Source organism: Primulina eburnea, chromosome 9 (assembly GCF_022965805.1).
Source record: "Primulina eburnea isolate SZY01 chromosome 9, ASM2296580v1, whole genome shotgun sequence".
Classification (NCBI taxonomy): Eukaryota; Viridiplantae; Streptophyta; class Magnoliopsida; order Lamiales; family Gesneriaceae; genus Primulina; species Primulina eburnea.
Window position 1 is genome coordinate 18,663,514 of NC_133109.1, and position 15,491 is coordinate 18,679,004.

Genomic DNA, 15,491 nt, shown 5'->3' on the forward strand with positions numbered 1-15,491 from the left:
GAAATTTGTTCTTCTAAGCTGTATTGATTGAGGTGCAGCGTTGCAATCTTCTATGTCTCTTGTCGGTTGATTGTTCTTTCCCGAGACATGTTCAGTTGAAGGGTGCTTAGCATCTGGCTGAATATAACAACTGATCAGTTTCCAACTGATCAGTCAGTTGATTTCAGTTATTGAGTCCAGTTGTTGAATTTTCTTGTGCGTATCAGTTGTTCCAAGTTGTATTGATTGAAGTGCGTCATTCCACATTCAGTTGCAGTCTTTTTGTCTTTTTGTCGGTTGACGTGTTTCAGTTACTGGTGATGAGAACAACTGAATTTTCAGTTGCATGGATTCAGCTGCTGAGTTAAGTTTTCTCGATCAGTTGGTTCATTTTTTCGGTTGATTCGTATTTTGTCAAACTCCAGAATTTAGTTTCCAACATATCTCATAACTTATTTTATTTACGTAAGATTATAGTATACGTGTTATCCTAAAATAATATAAATTTCTTAACCTGGGCCTATTTTTTCCCACATTCAATTTAAACAAGTTATTACAAGATCCTACATATTTAAAGTTAACGCTTAGCATTCTTAATAACTCAAACTTAATGCCGACACAGTTAACTATTGACGCAAAATCAACTTCTATATTGAAATACCAAAACTTATTATATAATTCTTACATCATATTTTCTCATATTATTTTTTCATAAATAATTTATCATCCACGAACCAAATCTTTCATCTTAAGTCAGAAGCATAAGTAAACATATATCTGATAGGTATATTCTCAACAATATAAACAAATACTTATTGTCTGCGTAATGAAATTTCATAAAATTCGCGCTTGTCGCTTGACCAAAAGTTATAGCTAGTAGTAATGGTGCAACTCAAATTTTTTAACCGCACAACAGCTCATGTACCATGGTTTGATCGTTCTACCAAGAAAGGACAATTATTGCACCCAACAGATAAGTAGTACAAAAAACGTGTTGAACGGAATTTTTCGAGAAATTTTGTTAGACATATGGATTGAAATAATATGTCGAGAGGATTCCAGAACAATTTACAAAATTAAATGCCGAGATTCCTACAGAAAGTTATGAGTACTACGATATTTTCCTAAAACGGCAAAAACGCAATTTAATAGATCTAAATGAAGGAATTTCATGTTTTCGGACCATGCCTCATGAAAAAATGGTGAAAATTACTCGCTAAGTCATTCCGATGGGACTGCATCAACCTTTTGTCATAATCTGACAAATATTTTTTCCCAACTGGATTATGAACCTGACGGCTCTGATACTACTTAAATGTCATGTCTCGAGACCGGGGTTAGTCGACACTGGCATTATTTACTGTATGTGTGTAGTCTTTTGGTATGTCGGTTTTGATAACTTGTTTCACTGAGTTCAGTTGGACGTGTTTTTTTTCACACTTCTAGTTGATAAAATTGTATTTCGCACTCAGAAATTGGAGATTTAATCTTTACAGTTGAAAACAATTGATATTCCCAAAGTCTAAAGAAGAAAATTTTGTCATGTGTTTATTGGACCTAACACTTTTACCCATCTTTAACAGTGGAAAACTTTTTGAGGAAGATATTCCGGAGGAAGAAAAGGCTCCCATCTAGACCCATATTCATCTACACATTGTGGAAATGGATGCTATGTTGAACAAGAAATAAGCTTCTTTGATGAAGGGTTAAAATTCGAAAGGTCACAAGGTTTGATGTTTTTTAGACAAAAAGAAATTGTAAAAGGCCGTGAAAATTGAAAAACATAATTTACACATCAAGTACCAATGTTGTAGCCAAGGCCATGAAAATACGAGCTTACATTGTTAATAGATTTAAGGTCGCCAAGCTCTTTTCCTACTGAGTATACTATCTTTTTGGAAGCTCCTCAGCAAGAAATGCAACAGTTTTAGGAACACCCCACTTTTCCTCATCCAAATATGACTCTAAGAGAAGTTATCCATTCAGAGATTGCCGAAAATCAAATAAGATTATTAGCATCCTATACCATTGCAGCATGGGTCACACCAGCAGAAGCTTCTCAACCATCCACTGATCTTACCTTGATTACCTCTTTTACTCCCTAGTCCTTGAGAATCCCCAATCTTTGTTTGTTTTGATGTCTGTTCATCTAGAATACACATGTGAAGCTCAAGCGACTCGGGATAATGCTATTCGATAAAGGATGTCATGCCAGCCAAAGGTTACTTATCCAGAAATAGAGCCTCCACTTCTTCTGCAATCAAAATTAGCCGACATCGAACATCATGAGAAGGCACTGAAAGCCATGGTTAGAGAATTCAAGTATGATCAAACTCACATCTTGGCTTCCTTATAAAATTTCAAAGATAAAACTCTCAAGCATGTGAAGACACTTCAGGATGATTTCTTAACCCTCCACCAATTTTGTCTACAGCTCAAAGCAAGTTTGATTGAATATCATAAGACTGATACATGAATTAGTCCATATTGTCTTAAAATCATCAGAAGAGTCTTCAAGATTTATCTGATAATAAGTGTAATATTCAAGTCTCCTTTACCACTCAGATATCTGAACTGTTTGAATTTAATAAAGTGGCTGATGCCAAAAAAAGGAAAGAACTAGAAGTTCAAATGCCAGAGAAGGAGCTAATCCTCTAGAAGCCAGATATGTTCATCCAGTACCAAAAATTTTCAATTGCTTTAATTTCTTATGTTACTTTAATCTTTGTTAGTTATATTAAAGATGTTTGAAGTTATATTTTGGTGTGTTTTTACATTATCAAAAAAGGAAAAAGTGTTGGGAAATTATAAGTTTTGGTGATGTGTCACAAACTAGAAAATAAAACTTAGCAAATAAATAAATCAAGTACAACCAATTCAGAATACCTTTTGCTGTTATGAGAAGACAAATTCTATTCTATATAAGTAAACTGATATCAGCTTGAAGAAGTCTTTGCTGATAATGAACTAAATGTCATCTGGCACTACTGAATCTTTTTGACAACTCAACTCTGAATATTTCCTTATTTGGTCAGACTCAATAATCAGCAAATCGAATGTTTCAGAGAATGTTTTGAGTATAAAGAAAAATTTATTATGGTCGTTTCATATAAGTACTCCAAATATTAATTACCACATTCTATATTGGGTAAAAGACGAAACACACGTGGCATTGAATAATATTTCTATTATGGCCCGAGTACGATCATTTGATAGCCATTAAAATTTGAATGTTGCAATCACTCTATAAAAGGTTGAATCAACAATTAGACTGTTGGAACATTTCAAGTTCGCAATCTTAATTTTGATGTTAACAAAACTTGTTAATTTCTCTTACTAATGTTTTCCTTAGTGTGCAGAAGCTAGGATTAGTTACGAGCTGTTTACATCGCAAACTGAAGACCTATGTGATCGCACAGACTGAATCAGGCGAACTGATATGTCAAATGAGTAGTCAGCTGACTGTCCAGTTGATAGGTAGCTCAGCACGAGAACCTCAGAAGCCCGGCCAGCCAAAGGAGTGTTCAACTGATAAAGAAACCCAGCTGATCAAATTCAAATGAACGAGAGTGAAATTAGTTCAACTGACGAGTCAATTGATTTCACCAGCTCAACTGAAGATCAATTCAGCTGACTATTTCGGAACGTCAGTTAAGAATCTTTCAGTTGTAGATGAAGACAAACTCATTATTCCAGCTATACACAAAGGTACAAAGCAATTTTCCAATCAAAGGACAATAATGAACGTTGTATCAGAGCATTAAAGACAAACGTTTTAGAACAACAGTCGAAAAGTCGAGACACAGAGTCCAAGAAACGAATTCAAGATGCAACATATACAATTATTGAGTCTCACTGTACGATCAGTTTCCCGCCTATAAACAGAAGATCAGTGAAGAAAAAAAAAGAGTGAAGATAAAAAAAAAAGGGCTCGCATATTGCATATTAACTTACAAGAAGCAATCAGCCTAGAGGGACACTTCAACATGTTATCAGCTTAGATTAGAAGCAAATTTTCCTCAGTGTGTGGGAACACCTTTTCGGTGTATTCTTTGTTCAATTACCACACACACACACACACTCACCGCAAATACAGTCTTGCACAAAGACGTTAAACTTGTGTATTTAGTTTTGAAACACAGACGTTAAAGAAGTGTTGGCTGAAAGGTGCTGCCTTCAGTCTAGGCTAGGAGTTCGTTCACTTGAGGCAGTAGTGTAAGTCCTAAGGTGAGTGGGTTTGACAAGTAGTTGTATAAATCAAAGTCTTCTAGTAAATCCTATCCAGGTGGTATAAGGGGTGACATAGGAGCAGTTGAAGTCTCCGAACATCAATAAACATATCTTGTGTATTTAACTGATTAACTGATGTTTTCAAACTGACTTGATCAGTTAGAGCATCCGTCGGTTCAGTTCTTGCCATAACTGAGCTGATATATGGGACAACCGATCCCCTAATTTTCAGTTATTTAGTTTACATGACTTAAAATGTTTTATAATTTAACAGTCTTCTTCACGGAGGATTACTTCGAGTTTCTTCCGCTTGGTTTTTAATCAAACTCGATTTAATTCATCGGTGTTAACATTCTTAGAACACGAGCTATTGCAGCTCATTGGAGAATATTGTGTTTGAATTGCCTTCAAAGGAACCAGCACACGATCCTTCAATTGGTATCAGAGCTAGTTTTTCTAAGAAGAACATTTGAAGAAAACTGTTTTTTAAAATATGCTACTTTAAAATAGTGTTAAAAGTTATTTAAAAGTATTTCATACTATTTTCAAAACTATTTGAAAATGGTTATGTATCACTCATTGCGAAGGGTTGAAAGGATTTTCTCTACAACTAACATTGTCGCCACTTTTCTCAACTCATAGATTCGGGGATTTAATCAGCCTGTAGGGTCCTAAGCTTCATCTGTCAAGATGCATGGCTAAATTGTTCGATGAACAAGATTCCAGTTGCAAACCTTCTAGGTCAGGTGTTCTTCAAACAAAACTCATCCATGTTGGGATTTTGGTTGATTAAATCACCAGCTGTATTCCTCTTGAGCCTAGTTTGAGTCTGCTCGACCAGTTAGATAGCATAAAGATCAAGTTCAAGGCAGATTAGCTCGTTTCTCTAGCAAATTGAACTCACGACCGATGCAGCATTTCAAGCAGTTAAGGCAACCAGTTGTTGGTATATCCAGTTCTGTCACACATAAACAAACTGATATCTGATGTTGTTTAAAATATGCTATTGTAGTTGAAATTTTCCTTTCAACTGTTGTACGTACTCAAATGTAAAAATACAAGGAAATTTATTTGATTAAATAAACATCATGTTTATCCAGCTGTGTTTCGTTGTGACTGATTATATATTTCCATATTTCTTGTCTATGTTGCTTGGATGATCATAACCTCTGAATGAATGATTAGATAATTACTTCTCAAATACGAGATTTTATTCAGTTTTTGAGGTAAAGTTTTTCTTATACTCTTAAACTGAAAAATTGTTTTCCAATCAATTTTTAAAATTCAGTTGTTAAGGAGGAGCCTTCTTTTCTTCAACTGAAGGTGTTCTACTAAATTTTTTTTAAGAGTTTTTTTTTTTAATTCAGTTTTTGAGGGGGAGTTTTTCATTTACCCTCAATCCTTAAATCGTTTTTCAAACCATTTTAATTCAGTTCATAAGGGAAAGCTTTTAACAATGTTTAAATGGACTAACCCTTGAAATGCATATATTGTTCTATACTGCTCAAGTTTTGTGATCATAAAATGCATATCTTAAATTTGATGTTAACAAAACTTTTTATTTTTTATTACTAAGAGCAACTCCAACCCTTGCTCCACAATGGAGTTGCTCCATTGTGGAGCAAGGTTTTTCACTCCAATCCAGCACCAAAAATGGTGCTGGACTGGAGTTGTCCTAAAACCCACTATAGATGTGGCGCAGTACAGAGTGCTGCGCCACATCTCTTTTATTTATTTTAATTTTTTTATTTGTTTTTAAATAATTAAAAATATTTAATATTTTATTATATATTAATTATATAATTAATATTTTTATTTTTTTAATTTTTAAAATAATTTCATCTTGAAATTTAAATATTAATTTAAATTTTTTTAAAACTTTTTTTTAAAAATTAAATAGATATTAAATTAATTTAATAAACAACCAAATTATATTACTAGTACATTAAAATGATACATTTTACAACATAATACGAAATAATTTTAAAAACAACAACAAACAAACAACAAAATTACGATACAAACAATAAAATTTATTAAATGATATTTTGTAATCTGGTAAACCAGATCCTGATCCTCCAATATCGCCAAAATAAGATCCAAAGTTGTCTCGATTTTCAGCTTGAAGTCTCTTTTGCAAAATCTTTTCTTGTTGAGTTCTAGTGTATTCACGCAAATTTGGATCAATGATTTTGCTCAAATCTTTGTATAAAATTCTATCCTCCATTTTTCTTTCCTCCTGTTGAAGTCTCATCCTTTGAAGGTCATAATTTTGTTGTCTTTCAACGGTTCCTTGTTTCAAAACATCCAAAAGTTTGCGATGTTGTTCTTCCATTGTACGCTGAATTTTAGAAATATCTTCATCTCTTTTCTTCTTCAATTTGGCTTTTTTCACTCCAATTGGTCTTTGAAAACTGTCATGAATATTGTCGTCATTTAAATGTATTGCAAATGCAGAGAAGCTAGGTGAACCTGATTGTGGCGATTCTTCAGCTGGAGTATCAGACTGTGAAGTATCCAGATTAGTAGCACGTAGTTTAGATTTTTTGGTTATCGAAATTTTATCTCCTGAAAGTTTTTCACAATCCTTCACAATATCCCACACATGATCAAATGAAAATGGTTTATTATGTATAATTGTGTAATGGAATTATAAATAGTTATTATTGAATTAAAATTAATATTATAAGAATATTATGAGAATATTCTTTTTTATTGTAGAATGTAGTGTAGATAGGTTGGAGATGAATTTAGTGTTACACTATTGTAGTCTAGAATATAGTGCAGAATGTAGTGCAGTGGGTTGGAGATGGTCTAATGTTTTACCTAAGTGTGCAGAAGCTAGGATCAGATACGAGCTGTTTACATCGCAAACTGAAGACCTAAATGATCGCACAAACTGAATCAGGAGAACTGATACGTCAAATGAGTAGTTCAGCTGACTGTCCAGTTGATAGGTTGCTCAGTATGAGACCTCAGATGCCGGGCCAGTCGAATGAGTGTTCAACTGATGAAGAAACCCAGCTGATCAATTCAACTGAACGAGAGTGAAATCAGTTCAATTGATGAGTCAAATGATTTCACCAGCCCAACTGAAGATCACTTCAGCTGACTATTTCGAAGCGTCAGCTAAGAATCTTTCAATTGTAGATGAAGACAAACTCATTCAGTGGATTCCAGCTATACACAAAGGTACAAAGCAATTGTCCAGTCAATGGCCAATAATGAATGTTGCATCACATCATTAAAGACAAACGTTTCAAAAGGGCAGTCGAAAAGTCGAGACACAGAGTCCAAGAAATGAATTCAAGATGCAACAGATACAATAATTGAGTCTCACTGTACGATCAATTTCTCGCCTATAAATAGAAGATCAGCGAAGACAAAAAAAAGAGTGAAGATAAAAATAAAAAGGGCTCGCATATTGTATATTAGCTTACAAGAAGCAATTAGCCCAGAGGGACATTTCAACGTGTTATTAGCTTAGATTATAAGCAAATTTCCCTCGGTGTGTGGGAACACCTTTCCGGTGTATTCTTTGTCCAGTTCCCACACACACACATTCTCACCGCCTCCACCCAAATACAGTCTTGCACAAAGGTATTAAACTTGTGTATGTAGACTTTGACACACAGACGTTAAAGAAGTGTTGGCTGAAAGATGTTGCTTTCAGTCTACGCTAGGAGTTTAATTGAGGCAGTAGTGTAAGTGTAGAGGCCAAATTCAGTACACGTAAATCTCATGCATTTATTTAATTGTTAAATTATTTAATCAAATTTAAAATGATTTTTTGTGATTCATGATTTATGAAACTGCATTATTTTAAATTATTTATGTTTATGTGATGCACGTTAAAATATTTATTGAGTTTCATGTTTCAGGCGATTATTCGATGCGAGATCGAGGAATAGAGACCGACGACGATTTTGACGATTTTAAAATGTGATATGTTATTTTAAGTTAGGATTGGGACATTTTAAATGATTTATTAAGTTGTTAGCAATTTTTTTAAAGCCTAATTTAATTATTTGGTGATTTTAAGATTTTAAGCCTTTTAAAATATGAAGTTGAATTGTTGGATATTTTAAACTTGGAAATTTGAGACGTGTGTATTTTATTAAATTTGGAGTATTAGCATTCTAATTAGCTTGTAATTGGTTATTATATATTTAATTAAACATAATTAGCCTTAATCAAACATTACCATTTTTACACAAAAAAACACACACACACACTAATACACGACTCACACACATTCATTTTTCCTTTTGCCTTGATTTAAATTTGGAGAGCAAAATAAAACCTATGGTTTACTCAGCAGCCGCTCCCTCCCTTCAAAGATTTCAGAAATTTTCGCCATTTTTCTTCAAGAAAATCGTGCCACGTTCTTCCCGGATCTTCCCTCACATCATCCTCGCTTCTGTGTCGTTGTTTCGTTATTTTAAATATCAAAATTCATGTATATTATTTCGTTTATGCATCGATCTCTTCATGGTATTTGTTTTTATGTTTGTTATGTGTAAAAATTGATGTATGTTGTACAAAGTTTGAGCAAAAATTGGTTGGATCGATTTTGAAACGATTTTAGATCTGGAAACTCGGAATTTGCTTTCATTTTAAATACTGCAATTTTTCGGTCAATTTTCTGGAAAAACTTTCAACATATAAAACATTAAATTTTTTTGTTACCTTTGATTTGACAGTAAATTCGAAATATTTGGATGAGTGAGTTATGATCGTTTTCGTGAGACTGCTCAAACTGCGACTTTCTGAAAATACGTTCTTGATATGTTCTTGAAGTTTTATTGTTGCAGACTTTGTTGGGGATCGACGGGTGTTTGCTGCTGCATTTGAGTATGTTGAGTATGATGTTAGGATGGTTTTGGTGTGTCGGATCGCATCGATAGGCACGTTTGCACTAAAAGTCGTAGGATGCGTTTTGATGTCAAATGTCGATTTCACGAATTGAGTTGCGTTGTTTGTGATGCATAGTTGTTTTGGGGCATTTGTTTGAGTTTTAATAAGTTTCATATCCTCCTAGGATGGGTCTCGAGGCATTGGTTCATGGTCCTATGATCGAATTAGGAGGAATAAGCCATAAGTGTAGTGTTTCTCCCTTGGTTTACAATTTCAGCACCTACACGGACCCTTAGAAGGACCTTGATACGGGGCCCGTGCCATTTTTCTTTCAAAATGCGAATTTCGAGCACCTACCCGGACCCTTACACGGGGTCGTGTACCCCTTAAAAAAATTATTATTAATTTTTTTAGGGATTTTTTTGTGGTTTGTTGTAATGATTTAGTACGATGATTAAACGAGGTCAAGTCTTGAGAGATTTAGAACGTCATAAGGAAATTTGTCATTTTGGGTGTGATCATGACTAATACGTCGAAGTTATGCTAAATTTCTCGTGACCAAATTATGAACGGGTATGGAAGTCGGTGAATGTGGCCGAGGACCTCTCCATCCCGGTAAAGCGTGACCGGGTTTAGATCAGGATTGGAAAGCGGTAAAGCATGACTAGAGACCAATCCATCCGGTAAAGCATGATCGGGTATCTCATGTATGTGGCAGTGGATTTTTCCCGTCAGCCTAGTACTGTGGTTTAGTCTGATCAGGCGCATTTATGTTTGAGTCACTTGATTTGAAACATATCTTTACGCAAAATGATGTTATGTATGCTAAAGTATGTATGATGCAAGTATGTTAAGAAAAGTTTTATGATGATGGCACGTCTACTTTTATGCTACTACGTTTAAGTTTCATGTATGTTTATGCTATTACGTTCAAGTTTCAAGTATGTAAGCCCTACTTTAAAGAAGCATGTGATTTTATTATGTAGTACTTGGTATCTCCAGTTTATACATGCTGAGTCTTTAGAATCAGTAGACTTGATCGATGCAGGTGAGAATGACTTTGAGGAGATGAGGGGTGGGGACCAATGAGCTGGTTTGGACTGAGCAGGAGGCTAAACCCGAGGACCGCCCATGTTTTTAAGAAATTATGCAATGTTTCAAATACTCTGATTTCACGTTATTGTTTACGATATTTAAACAAGTGTTTTAGCAAACTTTATTTGTGATCTTTTTGTTGTATATATTTTGAATGATCAAGTTATTGTTATCTCAATTTGAAGGTTTTTATTTAATTAAGAAAATTTTTATTTTCCCACAAATTTTAAAGTAGTTTAAAACTGTGGTACGTTACTGTAAATCCTAAGCTGAATGGGTTTGTACAAGTAGTTGTATAAATCAAAGTATTCTAGTGGATCCTATCCGAAGTGGTAGAAGGGGTGACGTAGGAGCAGTTGAAGTCTCGGAACAACCATAAACATATTTTGTGTATTTAACTGATTAACTATAGTTTTCAAACTGACTTGATCAGTTAGAGCATCCGTCGGTTCAGTTCTTGCCATAACTGAACTGATATATGTGACAACTGATCCCCTGCTTTTCAATTATTTAGTTTACGTAAGTTAAAATATTTTCTAATTTAACAGTCTTCTTAACGAATGATTACTTCGAGTTTCTTCCGCTTGGTTTTTTAACCAAACTCGATTTAATTCATTGGTGTTAACATTCTTAGAACAAGAGCTATTATATTGCAGCTCAATCAAGAATATTGTGTTTGAAATACCTTTAAAAGCACCAACACACGATCCTCCATAGACACTACTCTATGAACAACTTATATATTTCATCTATATTAGATTATTTACAAAGCACGTCAAGCTCTGCTGAAACACTACCAAGTACACACTTAAAGTCTCATTTGATCTATTTAGATGATCTTCTGTGTTGTTTTTCAAATCACATGTGTATTACATTTATTACAGTTTAAAGTGTAAGTAATTGTAACTGACATAAAGAGTCTTTCTGTACATATTTCTGAAAGTTCACTACAAGAAAAAAGGCCTAAGACAACGGTGAAAAACCGTGGTCGTAGGTATTTTAAAACTGTTGTTAAAGCCCCTGTTGTTAAAGGGGGCGCTCAAAGACAACGGCTTTTTTTTTCTGTTGTTGTAGCTACAATTTGCGACGGTTTACCGTCACCTACAAAATTAGCGACAGATTAATGTAAAAGTAGCGACGGACATTAGCACCGATTTAATAACCCGTCCCTAAAATTAGCGACAGTTAGTTCATGATTTCTGTCTCTAATTTTAGCGAAGGTTAGATTTCTGTCGCTAATATTTTCGGGAAAATAAAAAAATTACTTTTAATAATTTAATAAATCTAAAAAAACTTACAATTTGAATAGGCTAACAATATTCATGATATTAACAAACGCTTAAAAAGTTACCAAAAATTAAAGGGACCCTAAATCGAAATCAAATCGTATAAGAAGAAAAATTTTAAGTGTTGTAAAGTGTTAAAATTATGTCACAGAGAAAAATTTGAAGTGTTGTGAAGTGGGTGGAAAATTCTTTTCGAATGGGAGGGTTGAATAAACACTCACGGATTATAAATTCTTTTCGAAGATTGAGTTCAGTTTAATGACAAACTAACACTCGGTATCTCGTCACTCGATAACAATCAGTTTAACTGAAAAAACAGTTGCGGAAGTAATATGACTGAGAGATAGAATAACTGACTGAAAGTATTAACTGAAATAAAATGCACATGGCTTGTTTCTGGATGTTTGGAGAGTAGAATAACTCCTACGTCACCCCTTCTATCACGAAGATAGGATTATCACTAAAAGACTTTGATCAAATACAAAAGTTGTACTGACCCACTTCAGTTTGGACTTAACACTGCCAAAACTGAAACTTTTAGTTCACAAAAACTTTTACAATGCGTGACTGGATATAACACGACTGAATGAATCTAACAAAGATTTCAAAGTGCTAACAAGCTCGTAGATATAGCCTTGATTGCTACTGATATATTTGATAAGAGTGAGCTCTTGATATTTGAATACGAGTGGTGATTTTAGCAGAGTAACAGCAAGCTTGAATAAAATAGTTGTTCGTATTGTTATCTTCTCAGCTGCCCTCTTCACCTATTTATGGGCTTTCCTCTCAACTAGGGGTGTTCAAACTTCGGATAAAACCGAAAAAACTTAAAATCCAAACCGAAAAAACCGAACATCGAACCGAACCGAAAGCCGAATTTTGTAATTCGGATATAAATATTAAAACCGAAGTTGATTTGGTTTGGTTTTGGATTATATATGTCCGAAAAAATCGAAAAAACCGAAATTTAATTAAATTAATAATTTTTTATATTTTTATTTGTATTATATATTTTAATATGAAATTTAGTGAATGAAAAACCATTTTGAATAATTTTTAGTTGATTGTTGTTTGTTTAATGAATTTAGACCTTATATTTAAATATTTTACTAAGAAAACATGTAAAGAGTTAACATGTTATATTTTACAATATATTTATATTATTAATTTAAATAATTATACCAAAACCGAATTAACCGACCGAAATAACGAACCGTTTTGGTAGAAAACGGAACCAAACCGAAGAAAAATGGTTCGGATATCGGATTATATATTTCTAAAACCGAAAACCGAAAAAATCAAAATAAAAAACCGAAAATCGAACCGAACCGACCGATGAACACCCCTACTCTCAACGGTAATATTAAATAATATTTGAATCCATATATCTGTTGATTGCCACGTCAATATTCTCTGACTTTCATACACTGTAGACTCTGAAATGCGGCGTTCCACTACAAGTTGCAGTCTGTTGTACTATTTGTCGGTTGTTGTTCTCAACTGATGACGTGTACAGCTGAGAGATCAGCTGAAGGATACTCTGGTGGAAAAGTCATAACTTTGATTCAACTGATCAGTTTCCAACTGATCACTCAGTTAGATTATGCTTCAACTGATCAGTTCGAAGTAGATAAGATTTAGCTGGTACGCATTAATCTTCAGCTAATGACAACTAACAGTTGATTTGCGAAGCCTGGTTACTTGATCAGTTAGTTCAATAAATTCGATGCTTAGTTTGTCAAATCACTGAAATTTAGTTTCCAACAATTTCCCTCTTTTTGGTGATTGACAAAACTTGGAACTTAATAAACTGATCAGCTGAAGTAAAGAGAATGATTTGAATCATTGTAGATAAAATAATTTTTCTAGTGTACAGATTTGTACAAAGAAAAAAAATAATCTTCAACTAATAACTGACAATAGTTGTCTCTTCAGTTCTGATCCTCTCTTATTCCTTCATCAATCTAGTTGCTTCCCCTTTTTTGTCAAACACATCTATTTTTCGAGATAAAATTCTAACATTAGCTGTAATATCTTTGACAGTAGACAATACAGTGGTTTGCAGCAAGTCGATTTTCTTCGAAACAGATGTCTCCATAGATTCAACTCGTTTGCTAATTGAGTCTTGAGTAAGGGAGAGACTCTCAGGTAAGCCTCTGTTCTTTTTAAGTTCATCGATTGTAAAGGAGATAGAGGTCACAGAAGTTTGAATTGACTTCAGTTTCCCTGAATTGAATTCACTTGAGGAGTTCAGCTTCAGAGAGTGAGCAAGTTGAGTGATTTGAATTTCATTGATTTCTCTCATTATCTTTGACATGTTGAGCTGAATGTCCTGAATCTCTTCAAGTACTAAATCCATGTCTGAGGATGGATGAGAAGATAGAGGTTCAGTCATCCTTGGTTCATGTTCCCTGGTAGTTTGATCAAAGACCACCATAGTCCTGTCAGATACTACTGTTTCAGCATGTGTCATGTAAGGCTCAAGATTCATTAGTCTTCATTAATACGATATTCGAAGATGTGAGGGTGCATGACATTGCATGAGAAACACTAAGTAGAATGGGAGTAGAAAAGACATGAGAATTAAGAGTTTGCAAGACCGCACCCGCACCTAAAACAGGAGTGCACCCGCGGTCCTAAATTATGAATTTGTGCAAGAAAGGCCGAAGCCACACCGCACCCGTGGTGCTAAGAGACACCGCACCCGCGGTGAATGTCAAGTAGGGTGCCTAATTTTGATACTGCAAGACCGCACTCGCGGTGCCAGAAGACCGCACCCGCGGTGACAAGACCGCACCCGCGGTCTTGCAGGGACCGCACCCGCGGTCGCTATTTTGGAAAAATAATTGGGTTACCGAGAGCATAGCGCACCCGCGGTGCTAACGTGACCGCACCCGCGGTGCTGCATGCGAGAAATCCACCATCTCTTCTTGACTTGACACATGGCACATATATATATATAGATTTGAGCTGAATCGTCATTTTCTTCATTCCAGTAACAGACGACCGAGAGCTCCTTAGAATTCCTCAAGTTTCTTCAAAGTTTGAGGTAAGATTTCGTAAGATTTAGCTATCCGATTTTTATACCGAATAGAGATTCTTATTCCTGGCATCATTGGCTACAAGAAGATGTAAGTTTTTTTAAGTTCCAGCATGGTTTGAAATTTAGATGTTGAGGAAATTATGATATGATGTATAATATGGGTTCTTGAGACTATGCGTATCTTATATTCGCAAACAGATTGAGAAAAGGATAGGATGGGATTGTTGGAGGATTTTAGTATGTATATGATTAAATATACACAGATTTTAAGGTTGGGCATGGTTATGAGATTAACTATGAATTGAGAACTATGATGTGTTGATATAAGTGAGAATTGGAGTGACCGGTATCGAGAATTACGTTGTTATGCCGTCAAATTGTATCTAGACTAGTTACAGACTATATATATATATCTTGGTAAGATTAGAGATTGATAATATATATAACATTGCCATTTCATATTAGTGTCGACGACTTTAACATCGAGACCTCGATATCGATAAAGGTTTAGCGACGAGAAAGGTATAATGCATGTTTTGTTTGGGGAGATACAACTCAAATGAGATCTTATTTGAGTTTCCCAATCAAAATCACATACTAGATTTATTGTGTATCTTGAATTATGATTGTGATTTGTTTATAGAATTGTATTCAAATCTTTTGAGATGATTATGCATTGTTTACAGATTGTTATGCATTGCATTTAAGATAGGGAGTCTTGACAGATCCGTCAAACTTCTAGATGTTCGGTGATATCACAAATTAGGGGAAGATCATTCTCCTATTGTAGATGTGGATACAGATCAGGCCGAAGTCTAGGAATAAGATATACCGTCACCTCGATTGGGAGGGTAGGTGATAGATCGTCTTATTCACACCGGGATCCCTAGAGTTCTAGTCGAGTCGAGTCTAGACATGGTTTGATTCGCATTGCATGTTTATATGGATGACATTCATTATAGCATGTTTCATGTTTAGTTTGATATATGCATGTACACCTG